This window comes from Eucalyptus grandis, chromosome 8, assembly GCF_016545825.1.
Source record: "Eucalyptus grandis isolate ANBG69807.140 chromosome 8, ASM1654582v1, whole genome shotgun sequence".
Taxonomy (NCBI): Eukaryota; Viridiplantae; Streptophyta; class Magnoliopsida; order Myrtales; family Myrtaceae; genus Eucalyptus; species Eucalyptus grandis.
Genome location: NC_052619.1, coordinates 17,001,778 through 17,023,120, shown reverse-complemented (window position 1 = coordinate 17,023,120; position 21,343 = coordinate 17,001,778). Strand labels below are relative to the sequence as shown.

At 39.9% G+C, this 21,343-nt stretch overlaps 2 pseudogenes; one reads left to right on the top strand and one right to left on the bottom strand.

Annotated features, from left to right (window-relative positions):
- Nucleotides 1–14,785, top strand: part of LOC120287019 — a 33,128-nt pseudogene extending 18,343 nt beyond the window's left edge.
- Nucleotides 14,786–19,296: 4,511 nt separating this feature from the next.
- On the bottom strand, nucleotides 19,297–20,686 carry LOC120287677 (annotated as a pseudogene).
- Between the last annotated feature and the right edge of the window lie 657 nt (nucleotides 20,687–21,343).

Genomic DNA, 21,343 nt, shown 5'->3' with positions numbered 1-21,343 from the left:
TAGACAAAATTTAGGTGTCAATAGCTGCCCCTCTTTGAAGGTGAGCTCGAAGAGGTTGCCTTCAAAGACAAATTGAGACCTAAATTTTGACTATGCACATACATTGAATGATTTCTTGATTTGATTTGATTTTTTTTTTTTTGTCGGGAAATGAATCCCATTTGTTTTTAAAAAAATGCAACTCATTTGATGCATGTAAATGCTAATGCAAATGCATGATGTGAAAGGAAAGAGCGTACCTGCAATTACTTACCAATTAGTGCGGTAAAGCATCTTAAGGTACGTGATAAATCCCTATTTACTCCACAAGTACCCAACTCTCACTCAGGTTCCTTGAAAAGCGTAATAGGTAAGAACATTCACATCCAAAGTGAAATGTTCAATGGAAAAAATTGAGACATCCAAATCAAGACTGAGATGTCAAGATTTTTTGAAAAACTCAAAATACCTAGATCCAGACTAAGGTATAATAAGAAGGATTGACAAACATTCACATCCAGAGTGAAATGTTTGAATGAAAATAATCAAGACATCCAGATCCAGACTGGGATGTCAAGATTTTTGTACTCGAGATACCTGGATCTAGACTAAGTATAACGAGAAAGGTCGAAAAAACATTCACATCCGGAGTAAAATGTTTAGACGAAAATAATCAAGACATCTGGGTCCAGACAAAGATGTCATGATTTTAGAAGCTCAAAATACCTAGATCCAGACTAAGGTATAACGAGGAAAGTTGAAGAACATTCACATCCAGAGTGAAACGTTCAACGAAGAGAATTGAGACATCTAGATCCAGACTGAGATGTCAAAATTTTGGAATGCAATTTGTATGCAAATGGTAAAGGAACCTACCTGGAATATCTTACCTTCAAGGAGGATAGAGTGATTCAAGATAGTTGGTGTTACATGTTCAGGACTCGTACCTTTCTACGATCGCCTAAAATAGTAACGAAGAGACTACTTTCCTAGGATCCGTACCTTTCTACGGTCGCCTAGTAGGGCAGCAAGGTTTTGTAAGGAAACTACTTTCCTAGGACCCGTACCTTTCTACGGTCGCCTAGTAGGGCAATGTTTGGTTGTGTTTAGGACCCGTACCTTTCTACGGTCGCCTTGACGAAAAATCGATTTTCCAGGACCCGTACCTTTCTACGATCGCCTGAATGGGAAAATTGCTTTTCTAGGACCCGTACCTTTCTACGGTCGCCTGTTAGAGCAATAGATGTTGTCTAGGACCCGTACCTTTCTATGGTCGCCTAAACAGGGATTCACTTTCCAAGACCCGTACCTATCTACGGTCGCCTGGATAAGGAATCATTTTCTAGGACCCGTACCTTTCTACGGTCGCCTGAACTGAGGTAATTGCTTTTCCAGGACCCGTACCTTTCTACGGTCTCCTATTAGAGCAATAAGGTTGTCTAGGACCCATACCTTTCTACGGTCACCTAAATTGAGGTTTTGCTCGGCTAGGACCCGAACCTTTCTTCGGTCGCCTAACGTTGCAGCATAGATTATCTGACCAGGACCCAAACCTTTCTTCGGTCGCCTTAATCAGATTGAATCTGGAGAAAAATCTTTGGGGGACAACTCCATCGAGTGTCGATTAAAAGGGACTCTAGGCTACGAAAGCACGACAGGTCAATATAAAGGGACATCGGGCTACAAAAGCACGCCGAGTCGATAAAGAGGGACTCTGGGCTACGAAAGCACGCCAGGTCAATATAAAGGGACATCGGGCTACAAAAGCACGCCGAGTCGATAAAGAGGGACTCTGGGCTACGAAAGCACGCCAGGTCAATATAAAGGACAGCTTGACCGAGTCAAGCATCAATGCACTTGAGAGAGAATACCTGCACAATGACAAGTATTGAGAGTATGGGTAGAGATATACTTACCTGGTGATATCTCTAATTCTTGGAGATGTGTCTTTGGAATTTAGATATCCTGTGGAGGTCTTTCACCTCATGGTGGAGGTTTCTCATCTCCTAATATCATGAAACATTCTGCAAGGAACTTGAATTACCTGTCAGACATGATTTAGAGCAAAAACTGATATGCATTCATCAAAGAGATAGACAATCTAAACTACTCTAGAATGCACATTTCAAAATTCAGTGAGGTTTTCATCAACTCAATCAGGGTTTATGCATAATGACTTTTGTATCACCCAAATTTCCACTGGAGAGAATTATCATTCAAGGCAATCTTCACTCATGACATGGGTTTCTTAAGAATACTAAATGAGAGACTTTCGGTTAGAAAGGACTTTCACTCACTCTCATTTAGAATGTCTATTTTACGCGAATCACTCAATTTCATCATATCGACATGGGTCCGAGTATTCTCGCAAGCGGTACAATCTTACCAATCTAAGAGGTCTTTAATAGGGACCATAATGTGGGCTTGGTCAACGGCTTAACAAATGGACTCTTTGAGTCAAGGCTATTGAATGAACAGTCTTGTAATCATCTCCGGGTTTACAAGTCAAGAACCCTGCAAAATGAAAAAGAAATAATCTTGCTCGCACTTCTTTGAGCGATGCTTATAAACATATGAACTCCTACGTTAATTCAAATGCCCTAATCTGAAGAGACTTTGTAAGGCACGTAACGTAGGTTGGGTTCATGGGTTGAGAAATGAAAGGATCATTAGGCTCAAAATGTGTGTAAAATGTGAGAGTTGATGATCATCTTGGCATTGCCACCAGTTTTCTTTTTCATCATCGGGGATTGTCTTCATGAAATGCCCCATTGATGGTAAAAACTCACCATTTGAGTTCTTTGAGTATTTGCTCCATTGGAATTCAATTCTTGCAATTGACAGTCACCTATCTTGACTTTTTTTTTTAATCTATGGGCATTGGCCTTGCTTTTACCAGGCACACCACTTTTTCATGCCCCTTAGTTTTCATTCAGTTTTCTTCACTTCCTTTTTCATGGGCACTGGCCTTGCTTTTACCAGGTGCACTACTTATCACACCCCTTAGTTCTATTTTGAATTCAATTCTTGCGCACAATGCATGCATCAAGCAATTACACTTTGAATGGCACTTGAACTTTCAAAGGTCCTCATCTACCTTTTTGCCTTGCCCAAGTGTGGGGGATGATCACCAATTGGGTTTAAAGAAATGAAATTGCAGGCTCAAGTGGGCTATGCAAAGGATATAAGTGTATGGGATAAAGAAAGAAATGCTCTTCATCATCCTAAGGCACTTAAATTAACACATGAATTCAATGTAATAGCATCACTTGAAGATTGATGCAAGTGAGAGCAAAAAAATTTCAATTCATTTTCCTCACCTCATGATGCCATTTGATCTCTTAGTTGCCCCGATGTGGGGTGATTCTTGATAGGGGTGATTTGAAAAGAATATCCATAAGTGTATGGGCTCAAAAGGGTTAAGCAACGGATCACCTGTAGTGTTTGGGATAGAGATATGAATTGCCTCTCATCATTTCAGTTGCCGTACCTTTTGCGAGAGAACTCTTTACCTTATGGATATGAACCTTCCTACACTCATCTCACAAGTGTATGAATATGGGACCGTGTATAGGATAGGGTTTGCCTTTCATCATCCCGACTCATCTCATTTAGTATGCTAAATCAATTCCACATCATTCATTAAATTAGTCCATCTTGATGTTCTTTAGTGGAATTGGTGGATAAAACAGGTAAGAGTCATCATGCAAAACCCTTTTTTTTTAAAAAAGAACTCAACAGCTTTAAGCATGTCAACTTCAAACAGTTTTCTATATTGCAAAATGGTTTTAAGCATTCATTCAAGGATTCCTCTACAATGGGAATTGCCTGAGCAGTTGATGTCTTTGGATTGTCCCTATCATTCAAGACTGAAAATCCACTTTTGCCCACGCACAAGAGAACGTGCATCGCATGATACTATGCAACATCAAAGTAAATTCAAATTGCACATCCATTTTGGCTCGGGTTGAGACTTTATCCCAGTCTGGTCACTACCAAAACCTATCATGGCCCCAATTTGTCAACTCTTCCACCAGGGAATGATGGTCCTTTTTTACTTGCCCCAAATCTTTTTCATTACAAGTGCGCTCTAAACCTGTTAATCACAAGTCAAGTTTATGATCATTGAAACTTGATACGCCGTTCTCGATGTCCCTTGTCATAACAAGTTATAGAATCATGTTCGAGACAAGAAGCAAATGAGTCGACAAACAAACAGTTTAATGCGCTACAAGCTTTGTAAAAAAAAAATTGTTCCTTTTTCTTTAGCAGTGAAACGCTTTTGTTTTCAAAAAAGTTTTTGGGAGGAAGCATGAGAAAGTCCAGCCCTCAGGATTTCTCCGTGGATGATTTTTTTCTTTTTCATGGTTGGATATTGTCATTCGACTGGTTTGGTATACTCCATCATGTCCTCAAAATTGGAAATAAAATTGTAATTTCATTGAATAGAATCAAATGAATTACATTATTGGAATGAAAATTATGATTCCTAAACCCCTAAAAAGAGAAAAAATCGAAAACGATCCCTAAAAAGCGAAAAAAAATTCCTAAAAAGCAATAAGAATTTCCATGCGGGGAGGTGCAATCGAAAGTTACTCTTGCAGGCTAACGTCCATGTCTTCCGAAAGTCCTTCATCATTGGCTCCTATGAAGAGGTCATCGAACAGACCTGTGATTCCTTCCAAGGCGTCATCAGAGTTCTCTGTCTTTGGAGACGTCAGATCGTCCATGTCATCCCATCCACTTGGAACTATGTTGCGGGAGTCAAAGTAAAAGCTGGGAGGAGCCGAATACTTCACCAGGTAATCAAACTTGCCGCTAGGCTGCCCTGCAGTATCCATCACTTCCACTTCATCTTGCCCCATCTTAGGGACATTGTCAAGTTTAGTTTTTTCGGCAGTGACCAACAGTTGGTCATCTTCCAGGTCAGGCATGTCGCCATTGCTCATTTGGGTCTTGCTTGACTGCTTCAGGACTAATGTCTCAGGGAGAGCAGGTGCAGGAGTCAAATCCGTTCGGAGTGATTGGATTTGAGCTGTCATGAATTGCATAGAGGCGAGCAACTGTCGGAGTTGGTCTTCCATAGCGGAGATACGATCACACATTTCGGTTTGGTCAGCCATTCTAGTTCTTGATCACCTACAGAAAATGGAAATATGTAAGAACGAGGTATACTGAGAAAACCAATCCATGACAACAATCTATTTTTTAGTTAAGAAAAGTCCACAATGAAAAGGATTTCTTAAAATTGGACTAGGAAAATAAAGACATGGGACGCCCCAAAAGAGGGACGAAATTTCCTAAACATGAACTAGGAAAAGCCAAGACATAAATTGAAAACAAATTTCCAATTTTTTTATTTTCCAAATGATTCATTGTATGGAAATTCATTTCATTTTTGAAAGGAATTAGGTCAAATGACTATCCTAGATTGTCATGGACAGACCAAAAGCATGACAAAATAAATTGCATGATATAGGGATAGAAAACTTACTTTACCAAGAAAAATCGATGGCAATCACATAGACATGCACATGAGATGTGAGGCTTGATTTCTATTCTAAATGGCTTAACAAAGTGGAGCTAAGAGGATAATCTGACCGTTGCAGTCTCGCATTAACGTGTCAGGTCCCCCTAATTCCGGCTTAGTCGAATGGAATACCCAATAATCACGCAGTCTCGCGGATATGGACAAACACATTTGACACCATGAAAGAAATTTCGGGGAAGAGAAGGTCAACCTCTACATAGCAGTCTCGCTTTGGAGGAAGTATCCTTCTCAACACCATCCTAGAAATCCTATCGCAGCCCAGGTCCGACCGTAGGTTGTGTGTGCAAATAGTGTGGTGCTAAAGCAATAAAGCATGCACAACAGTTTAAATGCAAACAACACTTCTATAGTTTTAATTCAAACATTCATCCCTAACTCCAACCTGCAAGACGGGGGGTTAGCAAAGACTACTCCCTTATACCTCCCATCTCGCAAGAACTTTTAACACCTTAGGAATGTTAGGGACATACCGAGATCCTCGCTGCTAAACAAAAATATTTTTAAAAAGAAAAATTGCCTAAGTCCACTAAGTGTTTTAACACAAGTCCCCAGCGGAGTCGCCAAGTTGTCACGACCTAATTTTTTCGGGTGTGAACCACCAAAAACTAGGTTAATGGATTACTAAGTCTTTAAGCTTAGCTCGGGCTCTCCCAAGCCCATACCAATTCGCAACTTAGGTTTGAATTCTTAACATCCAAATGATTTTCAATCAGGAATCGCCACTAATCTATTTTTGGTGGGTCGATTAGAAACCAAAGTAAAGTAATGAGAGATTTACTTTACTCCTACGAACCAGAGATTTGGGTACGGGGACTTGATTACGCTAGATTTTTCTAACGCCATTTCGGTACCATTTCTTTTATTTAAAAAAAAAAAAAGGTTTTGCAGGCAGCTTGAATTGATTTTAAACTAGTTCCCTAACATGTGAGGTGTTCATGCAGGTGCACAAACCATCAATTTAACACCCAAGAAAACAATTAAACAATGCAGGACTTACCTCAAAGTAACGAAATCATCTGCAGTGTTAAATTAAAATCCACATCAACAACCCTAGATATGGTTTCTAATTAACACGCAATTACTCAATTTTATGTTTTCGCTTTTCTTAATGAAAATCATGCGATGCATTCTAATAATTTAATATGACATGGCAGCATGACCTAAACTATATGACATGAAGAAATGCAATAATTAAATGCAATCTATATGACCTAATTCTAATGACATGCAATGCGATGCGATGACATACAAAATTGACACGCAACATACAATTTAGTATGAGAGTTATATGTCATGCGACATTTATTAAATGACTTAGTCTAATGACGAGGAAGTTCTAATTAAATGAACCTAATAAAAACTAAATGACGTGCATTTGATATTTCTATTTAAAAATGTAAAAATGATCTAGCTAGATTAAAATTCTATCTAATTTAAACTAAGGATCAAGTCACATTAAATCCTAATTTAAACTAAGATATTATCTTAATCTAACATGCAATTTATCTAATATGCGATGACGTGCAAAGAAATGCCCTAATTCAACATGATATATGCATGATGATTTTTTGTGTTTTTATATTAATTTCGAAATTAAAAATTTCACATGCAATTCAAATAATGATAAAACTAACAACCTAAATGAACGCACTTTTTGTTTTGTTTTTTTATATTTTTCTAAATTGGGAATAAAATCCCTATTCTAGATATGCAAGATAACAAGAAATATTCCAAAAACAAACTGAATCCTAATTCAAATATTTTTAGATTTTTTAGTGGTTTTAAAAAAAACAAGCAATTATCAACTAAACATTAAATCTAAACAATCAAGATATTCAATCAAATAAAGGATTAAAATAATCGAAAAAAATAACATGTTATCTCACAGGTCAAATTAACGATTACTATAACCCCGAAGGTCACGACAAGAAGTTCAAAATAATTAAAAATCTGATCCGAAGTCTTACGGATCAAATTAATAATTATATTGATTCAACAATTAATAGTATAAACCCCAAGAATTAATATAATTAAAAAAAATGACCCGACATCTTACGGGTCAAATTAATAATTACAATAATCTTAGGGAAAATCCCTGTCGATAATGCCTACAATATCCATAACCTAAAGGTCAACTCATAATATTCAAACTTAAACAATAATACCAAAACTAACTAAGAATAAAGTAAAATATCATAAAATAAGAGAAAAAAAATGAGCAACCTAAGGAAAATGGGGACAGCAAATTCGTCGGCGCCGGCTGGAGGATGACCGGCGTCAGAGCTCCGGTGAGAGCACAGTAGGTGCATGTTGAGGAGCTCCGGCGAGGAGAGTCGGAACGGAGGTGGTCGGGCGTCGCTCGGGCGTGAGATGCGTTGCTCGGGCTGCTGGGGGGTGACGAGGTTGTGCAGGCCGCCGGATTCGATGGCGTCGGGGAAGGTTCGCTGAGGTTGCGGGCTGCCGATCGACGACGGCAAGGAGCTGGGCTTCGGATCGCGAGCGAGGTGACGGTTTGCAGCCGAGACGGCGTCGGGCCGTGGAGGTGTGCTCGCGGGTCGTCGGGTGGATGCGTCGGAGGGAGCGAGGGCTATGCGGCGGTCACGGCTGGCTTCGGGGGCGGTGTCAAATCTGGGAATCGAGGTGGAGGTGGCGCCGGGGTGGCACGGATCTAGATCCGGCGGTGGCCGAGCTCGAGGCGGCGCCAACGGCATCGTGGTGGCGCGGGTCGTCGGGAGCAACAGAGGCTTCGCGGGTGTTGCGACTGAGCCGGGAGCAACAGAGGCTTCGCGTCGATCGATCGGGGCAGATCACCGGTGGCTTCGCGAACAGTGACATTGCGGGGGCATCGTCTCGGCGTCCGGTGGGGCGTAGATAGCAGCATCGAGGCACGTCGAGGCGGGAGCAGCTTCGCGAGTTGCTGGCGATCGGCGGTGGTGGAGCTTCGACTCCGAGTAGCAGGTGGATCGCGGTTCGGGCGAGGCCGGGAGGCGTTGGGCAGCAACAACCCGTCGGGATCGTGGGTAGGCACGGCACGAATGGGAGAGCTCGGGCGGATACGGGGGGCTTCGACCGAGGCGGTCGGGCTGGCCTCGGCTTCCGCGCGTCGGCATGGCGAGACAGCGGCGTCCGCGGACAACGTCGGTGACCGGTCGGGATGCCGGCGGAGCGGCGGTGGCGCGGGGTCTTCACGGATGGAAGCTGCAGAGGGGAGCGAGCGGTGAGGGAGACGATGAATAGTCGTCCGTGTGCCGCTTGTACTTTTCTCCTCTGCCCCCTTTTCTTTTTTTCTACTTTTTGCTGTTTTTGCTTTTTCTGCTCTTCTTTTTTCTTCCAAAGAACTCCCCCTCATCTCAACGTACCCGATTGCTTTTTATAGGTAGAAACAAAATGCAATCCTTATGTGAATATTTCATCCGACTAAAAGATTGTCTATAACCTCTTGATCACCCAAAATCCTCTTATTTTCGAATATTCTCCTCGATTTCATCATCTATCGATAAAGATAAGATTACAATGCGATTTTTTTTTAATTTTCAAAAATCATTATAATATCGCATCAAATCTTAATTTTTCGCAAGATAATCAATTAAAAATAACGATGGGCTTGGGTTAATTTTATCCTTTCATGGGCCTAGCCCGGCCTACCGAACTAGAGCTCAAAAACATAAAATTTGAACCCATCCACCACCGGTCCTAAAAATAAATAAAAAATGCAAATTAAAAGCAAATGTACCTAAATCTATATGCTATGCAATTAATATTTTTTTAGGGGTTAAAATTAACCCCTAATTTCTTAATGCGACAAATGACTAAACGGGTAGCCAAAATTTAGGTGTCAACAACCTTGGTACCAATGACACCTAGTGAGGTGTATCAAGATCAGTTAAAGTTACAATGAGAAGCCGAGAGAGAGAGAGAAAATGTGAGAAATCCGAGGGCTTGCGTGGTGTGTCTGAGACGCAAGGAAAATGAGAGGCCGAGAGAAAGATTGTGGTAAAAACCAAGGGAAAAGAAGAGGAAAGAAAATAGGCAAAATAATTTTTATGCAAAATCAAGTGAAGTGAGGAGAGGTTTAGTTCTAGATCGACCAATGCTTGTACTTGTGTACAATGAGGTTTTGTTTTCTACTAATGATCTTGACCTAAGTTTGCCTAGTCCTATTGTGTCTTTATTGTAGGAATTTGAAAATGTCTTTCTTGATGAACTTCTTGGAGGGATACCACCAATTCGAGGCATAGAACATCAAATTGACTTGAACAATGTGCCTACTACATGGGATCATTATGACCTAGCACTAGAAGCTAAGGAAACACTCAGGCAATACAGACAAGCTGCATCATCTCAAGACCATGAAATGACAGGAACATATGATATTGTCCAATCCACTCAGGACCCCTATGCACGCTTTGGAGGTCCTCTGTCCCGGGACCCCTACTATTAAGGACCTTCGTCCTTATCCCACAGCATATATACATCTTTTTATGCACAACCATCCAATTGGCCTCAGCCAAGCATTCTTGTCGATACTGAAGGAAATGACAACACAAACTGGGTAGAAGTAGAAGCATCTCACTGGGCTTACAAGGCCTCCGCATCTACATCTCGCCAGCTCAACCAAATTCTATCCCCAGAAGACCTTGAAGCACTTGAACAAAAGTATGATGAACATTGCTTAACAATAGTACACAGCTCGGATGACTTTGACTATGACTACAATGCTCATGATGGACGAGACCGTTGAAGTCCGTACAATTTCACTGTAGTAAGTTACTGTTCACTTTTATTGTAGCACTAGGCTAGGGAAGGTACTGTTCACAGTATGATCACTGTTCATAGTGTGCAAATAATTCCCTCTTGGAAATTTCCGGTGCCTCTGTTTGTATCTGGACCCTTGAGCCTGGTCCTTGTGTGTGTCTCTGTGACTTCTTATCGTCTATAAAAGGCGAGGAGGGTGTAATGTGTTGGGCAAAGTCCCCTGAAGTAAAGTGTGTGCTTTGTGAAAAATCTCTTTATGGCTTTCTAAAGTCTTTCTTCTTCTCTAGCCTAGTAGGATCTTCCAAGAAATGCAGCTCGGGTAGATTAGAAACGTTTCCATCCTGGCATCTCTGGGTGTTTCTAGGCTCTGAACTAAAGGGCTGAGTGATTTTTTGCTAAAAGGCTGTCCCTGAAGGGCTTGAACGGGAGTTGTTCGCCCACTGTGGGAAGGCATACCTGCAGAAAATTGACTTGGTCCTCCCTGGTTCTAAGTCTAGGTAATTCGACCCGCATATCAAAGCAATCCCGAGGAGATAAAGGAATTTCAACAGCAAGTTAGCGAACTATTGGAGCGAGGGTATGTGAGAGAGAGTCTTAGCCCATGCGCTGTCCTTGTTTTGTTGGTGCCAAAGAATGATGGAACTTAGCGAATGTGTGTCGATTGCCGAGCAATCAATAACGTTACGGTAAAGTATCGACATCCTATTTCTAGGTTAGATGACATGTTGGATGAGTTACATGGTTCTTGCATTTTCACTAAGATCGATTTGAAAAATGGCTATCATCAAATTAGGATGAAAGAAGGTGATGAATGGAAAACTACATTTAAGACCAAGTATGGATTATATGAGTGGTTAGTCATGCCATTTGGATTAACTAATGCACCGAGCACGTTTATGCGACTTATGAATCATGTTTTGCGTACTTTTATTGGTCAATTTGTGGTTGTCTATTTCGATGACATCTTGATTTATAGTCGAAGTCTTGATGATCATATTGAGCATGTGCGAGTTGTCTTGCAGGTTTTAAGGGCCGAGCAATTATATGCTAATCTAAAGAAGTGCTCTTTTGTTACCAACAAATTAGTATTTCTAGGATTTGTTGTTAGTGCTAATGGTATACAGGTTAATGAAGAAAAGATCAAAGCAATCCGTGAATGGCCAACGCCTAAGACCGTGGGAGAGGTGCGTAGCTTTCATGGATTAGCGAGTTTTTATTGACGATTTGTGAGAAATTTCAGCACCACTACCGAACCTTTAACTGAGGTTATCAAGAAGCACGTGGGTTTCATGTGGGGAGAAGAGCAAGAGAAAGCATTTAATTTGCTAAAAGATAAGTTAACTAATGCTCCTTTGTTATCTTTACCGAACTTCAGTGTTACTTTTGAGATAGAGTGCGATGCTTCTGGTACAGGAATTGGAACCGTGTTGATGCAAGGAGGGCGTCCCATAGCTTATTTTAGCGAGAAATTGAGTGGAGCAACATTGAATTATCTTACCTACGATAAGGAGATGTATGCTTTAGTGCGAGCTTTGGAGACTTGGCAACATTATCTATGGCTGAAGGAGTTTGTGATCTACACCGACCATGAGACCTTGAAGTACTTGAAAGGGCAGCAAAAGTTGAATAAAAGACATGCCAAATGGATGGAGTTCATCGAGACTTTTCCATATGTGATCAAGTACAAGAAAGGTAAGGAGAATGTGGTAGCCGATGCACTTTCTCAAAGGTATGTGATTCTAACTATTTTAGAAACAAAGTGTCTAGGTTTTGAGCATATCAAGGGCTTATATACTGATGATGATGACTTTGGGAGGGTGTATGAAGCATGTGAACACGCTGAAATTTGATAAATTCTATAGGCATGAAGATTATCTTTTCCGTGAAAACAAACTATGTTTGCCTAAGTGTTTTTTGCATGAATTGTTGGTGCAACAAGCGCATAGTGGTGTTCTAATGGGGCATTTTGGTATTAATAAGACTTATGAAGTGCTACATGAACACTTTTATTGGCCACATATGAAGAGAGATGTCACACGTGTCTGTGAGAGATGCATTGCTTGTAAGCAATCGAAGTCTACAACTAAACCGCATGGCTTGTATACACCACTACCTATTCCAATGTATCATTGGATTGATATTTCTATGGATTTTGTGTTAGGATTGCCTAGGTCTAAGTATGGTAGAGATTCTATTTATGTGGTTGTTGATCGGTTTTCAAAGATGGCTCATTTTATACTTTGTCATAAAACTAATGATGCATCTCATGTTGCTGATTTGTTCTTTAGGGAGGTTGTACGTTTGCATGGCATGCCTAGATCGATTGTTTCAGATCGAGATTCTAAATTTCTTAGCTACTTTTGGAAAACATTGTGGAAAAAAATTAGGAACACGGTTGTTATTTTCTACTACTTGTCATCCACAAACTGATGGTCAAACCGAGGTAGTTAATAGAACTTTAGGGGTATTGTTGTGTACTATTATTAAAAAGAACATAAAATCTTGGGAAGATTGTCTGCCACATGTTGAGTTTGCATATAATATGAGCATGCATTCTGCTACTAAATTTACATCATTTGAGGTTGTCTATGGTTTTAATCCGTTAACTCCGTTAGATTTAACCCATTTACCTGTTAATGCGTGTGTGGATTTAGATGGAGCAAAGAAAGCTGAATTTGTCAAGGTGTTGCATGAGAAGACGCGTGCAAATATTGAGCGCAAGACTGAGTAACATACAAGGCAAGCCAACAAAGGGCGCAATGAAGTGGTGTTTGAACCCGACGATTGGGTTTGGGTTCATATGCGCAAAGAGCGATTTCCTGAGCAGCGACATTCTAAGTTATTACCGCGAGGGGACGGACCATTTATGGTTTTGGAAAGAGTTAACAATAATGCCTACAAGCTTGATCTTCCAGGTAAGTATGACGTTAGTGTCACATTTAATGTTTCTGACATGACTCTTTTTTATGCCAGTGATGATTTGAGGCAAATCCTTTGCACGGGGGAGGGAATGATGTGGACATCGAGCCATATCGAGGAGGAGGTGCTAAGGACCCATTGTCTATTCCTACTGGTTCGATCACTCGAGCGTGAGCCAAGCAATTTAGGTAAGCTGTTGGTGTCATGGTTCGTGATCTTTGGTGTGGAGATGACCTTGGATCAGATTTTGAAGAATCTTGGAAATCTTGGCGCAATTTGATTATCTAGTCACCAAATATTTGACCAAGTCAAATAGGAATATTCTTCTTGTTTAGGAATATTCTAGAATAGGAATATTCTAGAATATGACGCATTAGATTTTTAGGGTTTGTGTGGCTGCTAGAAGGCCTATATATTAAAGATTGACTGAATTTCTTTAAGAGATATTTTATTTTTGAGAAAAAGAATTGAGAGGTTCTCTTTTACTGTTCTTTTGAGGACTTGACCTAATCAAGATTCTCTTGTGGTGGTCGATTCGACTTATCGAGCGAGATAGCGAATTCTTTCGCTCGTGGCGTCTATAACGTTGGTTGGTTGACACGCGTTCGTCAATAGGTCGCGTTCATACCGAGGTTGCCAATCGCAGGTTTGATTGGAGGTCGAGGTTTGCAATTCGCACCATCTGGGCCTTCGTAGAACGATCCTTCCGCAACGATTCATATCAAAAACCAACCCCAAAGGTTGAAGTCATGAGGTTTTTGAAGAGCAAGCAATACACAGATGCTAAGGACTTCTTCGGAGAATGCGAGTCCATGGTCGTCATTGCCAAAGGACAAAGTAAGAACTCACTCGTTCACTTTCCCATCTTTCAATTTTTCTTTTTCACTTTGTCAAATGGCTAATCTAAGGCGATTTTCGAGCATGATGCTCCTTTAGCTTGATGATCACATGATCGGCTTGAATGGACGGAAATTCATAACATTTGAAGCATGATGCTCTCGTTGAATATATACATGTACACGCCTGTTATTGTCATTATTGTGTCGATATCAACCTTTGATGTGAAAATCCGTGGAATAAAAATTGAAGTCCAAAGTCATTATTCGAGAGACTACTGTCCGAATATGTAATCCAAAACCATTTATTCTATTTCAGGCGTGCAAGGGACATGCAAATACGGTACGAGGGTGGACTACATACTAGCATCACCAGATTGCCCATATAAGTTCGTTCCTGGGTTGTATTCGGTCCTGTCATCGAAAGGGACATCGGATCACCACATTGTAACAGTTGACGTAACGAAATGTGCAAACAACCCTTCCCACGAAAGTGACAGCAACAACAATAAAATTACCAAGAAAAGGCAACGACAGCGCAAGCACCAGACGGTCGTAAAGATCACAGGCACTGCTCCACCTTCAAAGGGTATCTGGACAACGAATACATTAAGCAAAGTCGAATGACATTACATGTATATCTTCCTTTTCTGTCCGCTCTTTTCTTGGCTGCTGCTGCTGCTATTGTTGCTGTTGAGTGATCTTGGGCATGCTGTCTTCGTCAATCTCTGTGTAAATCTTCGATTTTTTTTTTTTTCAGTTTAGAGTTGAAGAGGGGAGTGTTCTGGGGTGATGGCTTCCTCACATCCGTATAGATTTCAACACGACGAAAGTGAATTCTTACCTTTCAGCTGGGGATTGGAGCTGAACCGTCCTGGCAAGTATATATATATATATATTTTATTTTTTTTCGCTTGTAATTTTAACTGCAAGATTCAGATCAGTTTTTGTTGATGGCGACATCTTGACTTGACTTTGCTGAGGTCAAGGTTAGAGAAAGCGATGTTGTATCTTAGATTTAACTAAAAGTCCTTGGAATAAAATTGCAAATTTCGAAAATTGAAATGATTTTTGTTAACCTGGACATCCGGCGATTGATAAAAGACCCAAAGATTTCAAATGAAATACCTTTAAAAAGCAAATATGGAAAAAAAGAAGCTGTAAAGTCCGGTGATTATGAATTCTAAACATTCGGGAAAGAATTCAATGTCTTCTTTATTTTTCCTCCGATTTCGAAATTAGTATTGGAAAGAAGTGAAGTGGTAAGTACAATGTACTTCGATATCTTTAAAAATATCTTCTGTGCTCTCCAATGGTAAAATATAGTTTTAAGGGGGAAATCAAGTATAGGAAGTAATTATTTTATAATAAAGTAGAGGATTACTATTGATCCATGAAAAATAGAGAAAATCAATTATGGAAGCAAGTAAGGATGAGAGAGAGAGAGAGAGAGAGAGATTTTTATCGAAGCTCTAAGCATGGTCGAAGTCCATTGATGTCTCAATGACATGGAATAGAGTGATATAGCTAACGAAAATGTTTTCTTCTTATTCAAAATGAGAAATCATTTTTTTGATTTCGAGTGGTGAGCGCTTTTCTATCAAAGATATTTGACGGTTGACTTTAGCATTTTTAACATCAAAAAGTGTTTTAAAAAACATTTTCATCGAAATTCTTTTTCAGCAAAACAAATGGAGCCCTAATGAGCATCATAAGTGAAAGTGTAATTAAAAGAGAAAGAAATAGATTTTCTATGTAATAGGCATTGTTGATTGATGTATAATGCTAATTAGCTTATGAATAAAAAACTGCTTGTCCCTTATAATGGTTGTCAAATTAATCAGCATAGTAGAGGACACAAGTTTCTCTCAGTTGGTGTATGCTCTTCAATCCTCCTTGATGTAATGTATATATATATTTATAATTGTTGACTGATGGATAATGCTAATTAGCTTATGAATAAAAAACTGCTTTTCCCTCATAATGGTTGTCAAATTGCACACCTTGCATCAGCATAGTAGAGGACGCGAGTATCTCCTAGTTGGCGTATACTCTTCACTCCTTCTTGATGTAATCTATATATATATATATCTATATGTGTGTGTGTGTGTGTGTGTGTGTGTGTGTATGTATGTATATCTATATCGATTAAATTATTTATTTTGATTTTGCTTGGGATCAATTTAGAAAATCATGGGATCTAAAGCACAAATAACAAGAAGAGCAATAAAAAAAAGTTAAGACATAGCGTCGATATTGTTGACCGGTAAGAATCCCCGGTGCTAGCGATCTTGAAGGTTTGCTACTCGGGGCCTCACTAACATATGACATGAAAAATAAAAAATAAATGATTTTTTTAATGAGTGAGAAAGATAAATAATCATTAATATTTCATACTTCTGCCGTTTGTTTAAGGGCTATGCTAGTAGTCACACAAGCATCTAATGATGTTTTAACTGCACATGTTCTTCTTCTTTTTCCTATAGTAATATGGTCACTTATTAAAATGTTGTATCTTTTCCCTTCTAGAAATCACGAACATGAGCACAAATTTTTTTTGTCCAAATAATTGGTCCATTCGGCACGTGCTGATACCTCTGATTTCTTTCTATATCATGAATAAAGCTTTGTAAGCTTGCTCAATATGGAGATAGAGTTTGTACCTGTATGAAGTTCAAGATGGCCGGGAGCAATCCGTGCCACATGACCTCAACTTAAGTGCATCGCCTTGTCAACAATCAGTTCCTCCACAAGCAGAATTGATACACAATTTACGCCTGAATTGTCCTCTGCTCTCCTTTCACTTGGGCTTTTTTTTCCATGAATCTCTTCAGCTCCTCGAGCCACTTACCGAGGGCTCTTCCAAGTGAGGCCATCTGTTTATTATTGTTTGCTTCTGGAAGTCGGTTTTTGGAGACCTTGATGTTCAGCCTATGAATTTTGCCGTCCATTAGACGAGTCTTGTTGTCATACTTGTTTTTTTTTTTTGTCAGTCATAATCTACTCCTATTCTAATACTTACTCTTAGACTTTTGTCATGCCTCCTTGCAGGGCGTGAAAGTCAAAACCCACACTTGAAACTAATTCGTCCCCACCCTAACCTCTTGAAAAGGTGAGGATGAAAAGGTGGGGATTCGAACCCCCCACTTCCCCCTTCCACGTTGGAAGGATGGCCACTGGGTTGTTGTCGTACTCTGAACACTTCGTTATGTGAGGTTTCGACTGTTCTTGCCTTCCATTCATGGTGTAGCCGAGCAACAAATGTCAAATGAACAGGAAGAGACAGCTCCACAGTCTCCTGTCACAACAGTCTTTCTCATTAGGATGATTCTCCAGTGAGCGTGACGAACTACGGGAACCTTTAGTTTCTCATCAAGAAACTCGATTCTTGAGATGTTTCCGTGTCATATTGTTTACTTTTTCTCCATCGCGTCGAACATAGTACCTACTCTGGCAATGAGCTTAACTATTCATCTCCATCTGAAAGCTACTTACCAACTCGATCAGATTCTTAATATAAATTACCTGCTTGTGCACACTATTTTACTTGGTGAATTCTGTCATCTGCACTAGTTTAAATACATGCATCGTTTGATAGCACAGGTACCTTTGTCGGCTTACAGCACGAGGAGTGGCAAAACTTTATTTGCCTCGTCAAGTCTTGCTTCAGAGGACATGAATATTCTTTCGATAGTAATTGTATGTTTATATGATCGTAATTGCTACCACTGGTAGAACACACTGCTAATGACAACATGATGATCGCGGTGTGCATTCTAATCGAACAACGTAGTTTCAACTTCGGGTTGTGATGCTAATTGTGTTTGCGCCTGTGGTTTAAGATGATGATGAGCAGAGCTGAATCTGACAAGCTACCTGCTATTCCTATCGGCTTTGTCGGATCAGGAGAGGTGGCAGGGTCCGCTCCACATCTCGTAACCGACGGTAATCTTGCTTGTCCTTCACTGGAGGCACGGAATGAGAATAAATGCTCCATTAGACGCTGCACATATGCCAATTTCGCTAGTTCTGAACCTCATTACAGGTGGCCCCCAGGCTGCAAACTTCAGGGGACCTTTCCAACTGTTGACTTTTGATGGCTCGAAGCTTGAGCTACTTGGATTCAAACCCTGTCTTTACTTTCTCTGAAGGCATTCATGATATTTAACGCTATTTAGCTCGATATTCAGCATCGTCGCCCTTACTTGTTTTGGACTTTCTACTGGCGAATCTCTTCATGTAAAGGTTTGGCTTGGCATTATACTAGTCAGCATACTTGCATAGACATGGTGGTTCTGTTCGTTTCCCCATCAGTGCATTCGACTCGTGGTGCATCAAATCTGCAAAAAGCTAGTAATATGCTATCAATCAATTTATCACTTAGTACATCTCTTTATACATATAGACACGGTTTGCCATTTCCAGAGTCGAGAGTTAGCTTTCGGGAGTGATCTCGAACGATTTCGTATTCTCCAAACCGAGACTCGTTCAGTCATTGAAAGCCTTCAATTTTTGACCTTGTACTAGGATGGTCCTTTCTGCTTTATCTATTTGTAGATACTTTGAAAACCATTTGAAGCAATCGAAAAGACCTCGCAGAAAATGTTAATTGCTTTTGTACTTGGCGAGACGACCCAAGTTTTAAGCAGCAGCATGCGCTTTCGCTGCTTTTCTATGTTTTCTTAGTCCTGATGAATGACATTATTTGAATCTCAGTGGGGGAGTACCTCGCTAATTTGGCATCAGATCAGGGCTCTCTGTCTGCGATCTCTAAGTGAAGTGGATATCGCGGGTTCCTTATCGACATCAATGTCTGGAGGAATATGATACTTGTTTGGAAGCACGTAAGGCACCATCTCATGTCTTATCATCAAGTGAACGCATGCATTCTCACTGTATTTAGGGATTGAGCTTTTGTAATACATCACATGCTCTAAAATGACACTACCTGCTCAATTTCCATTCATCGTAAAGGCAAAATCGTCGGCCTACTCTGTCTTTCGTCTTTGACATTTGCTAGTCATTCATCGGTTAGGCCCTAACCCATCTTGTGACATGAGGTCGAAGTCGGATATTGCTTGAGCATGTAGCAGTTGTAGAGGTGGGTGATCGAGCGGGGTCGAAGGGTGGGGGTGAGAGGTTTTGATGGAAATGAGAGAGATTCACATGAAACAAAAATTAAATGAATACCATACAACATTCATTGTCATTTATAAAATATGGACATAATGAGTCTATCGGAAAACACTAGTGCTATATGAAAAACATGTAAAAGCTTCACGGATTACATTGTGAATGATGATACATGTTGATAGTACTATTTAAATTTTGCACCTCATTTCTACGATAGGGGAACAATCACACAATACATGATTTCGTAAACTCATTGTCATGGTAAAATTGGTAACCGCCCGAAATTATCGAAGCACTTGACGAAGCTGAGACCATTTCAAGTTCTATATCAGTGTCGACATCATCAATCGGCGCCTCTCTTGGATACAAAAGCGGTTTTGGAGGCAGTTGTAGTTTAGCCATATCTCCCTCAAGCATATCTAGGACTTTCCTCATTGACGGCCGATCATTAGGACTCAATTGTATACACCATGATGCAATGATTATCATCTTCCTCATTGTTTCTCTTTCCTCTTCTATGACATCTACCATTTCAACCTCCTTTTCTTTGCCAAGTTGATCATAAACCCACAAAGGAAAGTAAATTTGACTTGAACGCTCTGCACATGCATTTAGATTTCTCCTTCTACCGGCCATTTCCATCAACATCATCCCAAAACTATAAACATGCTTTATAAGAAATGCCACCAATGTCTTTTATAGAATAGCTCAGGCGCCATATAACCAAAGGTTCCTCTTGCTGCAGTCAATGATACTATGCTGTGACCGGTGGGATAAAGTCTTGCAAGTCCAAAGTCAGAAATTTTCGGAGTGAAACTTTGGTCTAGGAGAATGTTGTGTGGCTTGATATCAAAGTGTAGAATTTGCATATCACATCCCTGATGTAGATATTCTATCCCTCTAGCTATGCCAAGAGAGATCTCATACATTTTCTTATAATCAAGAGGATCATCACCATCCTTATTTGAAATGTGTTTATCCAGGGAACCATTCGGCATGAAATCATAGACTAGAGCTTGTTTGGAGTAATCGAAGCAAAAACCAACAAGTTGCACCACATTGACATGGCAGATCCTTCCAATTGTGGCCACTTTGCTAATAAAATCTTGGCTGTTAGATTTTGATTTGTTCAAAATCTTAACTGCAACTTCATTGCCACTTTGAAGGATTCCTTTGTAGACAGAACCATATCCCCCCTCACCTAACTTGCATTTGAAATTTTTTGTAATCTTCTTAATATCCAAGTAAGAGTACCTTATGGGTAAAAAGTTATTGTGAGCTTGTAGGAATTCTTCGATGTTTGTGTCAATCGCTTGGTGCCTTCTCATCCACTTATAGATTAGAAGTATCAACACACATAGAGCTCCGAGTACGAATTTTGCTGCAACGTAGTTGGCTGGATAGAAATTGTCCATAGATTAGCACGGTGCAAAAAAAAAAAAATTAAACGTAATTTTTTTTTTTTAATCAGAGTGCTGCTTGAGATCTTCATAGTTGTGAGGAGAAAAGGGCTAGGAAGTCATACCCAAGACAAAGGCGAGGCTCCGACCCACATATGGTGCATAATAATGCCTGGCCCACGTAGCATAATCTAAGGTGACCGAAAATGACTAATTAGAATCGACGATCAATCAATGAAGAATCAAATCTATCATTTTAGCATTTAAACATAAAAATAATTTACTATCTTAATAGGTGCTCATATCGCAGTTTATTCTATTCACATGGGAAATCCATGTTACGGTAGCATGATATTTTCTCTAAATAAAAAATAAAAAAACACGATCTCGCTTTTGTTCCCTCAAGATGTACCAAACAATTAATAAGTTCACATCTCACTGTGGCACATCTCTAATTTACAAACATCATTCAGGACGCGTGCAATTTATTCATCTACATAGGAGTAACAGCCATGCAATGGACACGAGCAACTATTAAATCAACCGTTTTCCCCCAAACAAATATAAAGTAATAGTGTCAAATTCAGAAAAAAGGTTCATAAATTGTAAAATTAAAAAGAGTAATGCATGCCTAATCTACAAAGAAATCTTATTAGACTTTTCAAATTAAGTGATGTGGCAAATTTTTTTTTTTGCTGTTGCGTTTTTAGAGGAAATAGTGTCTTAATTTGTGGATTGTATTAAAAATCCCCAACTAAGACTTGCCACAT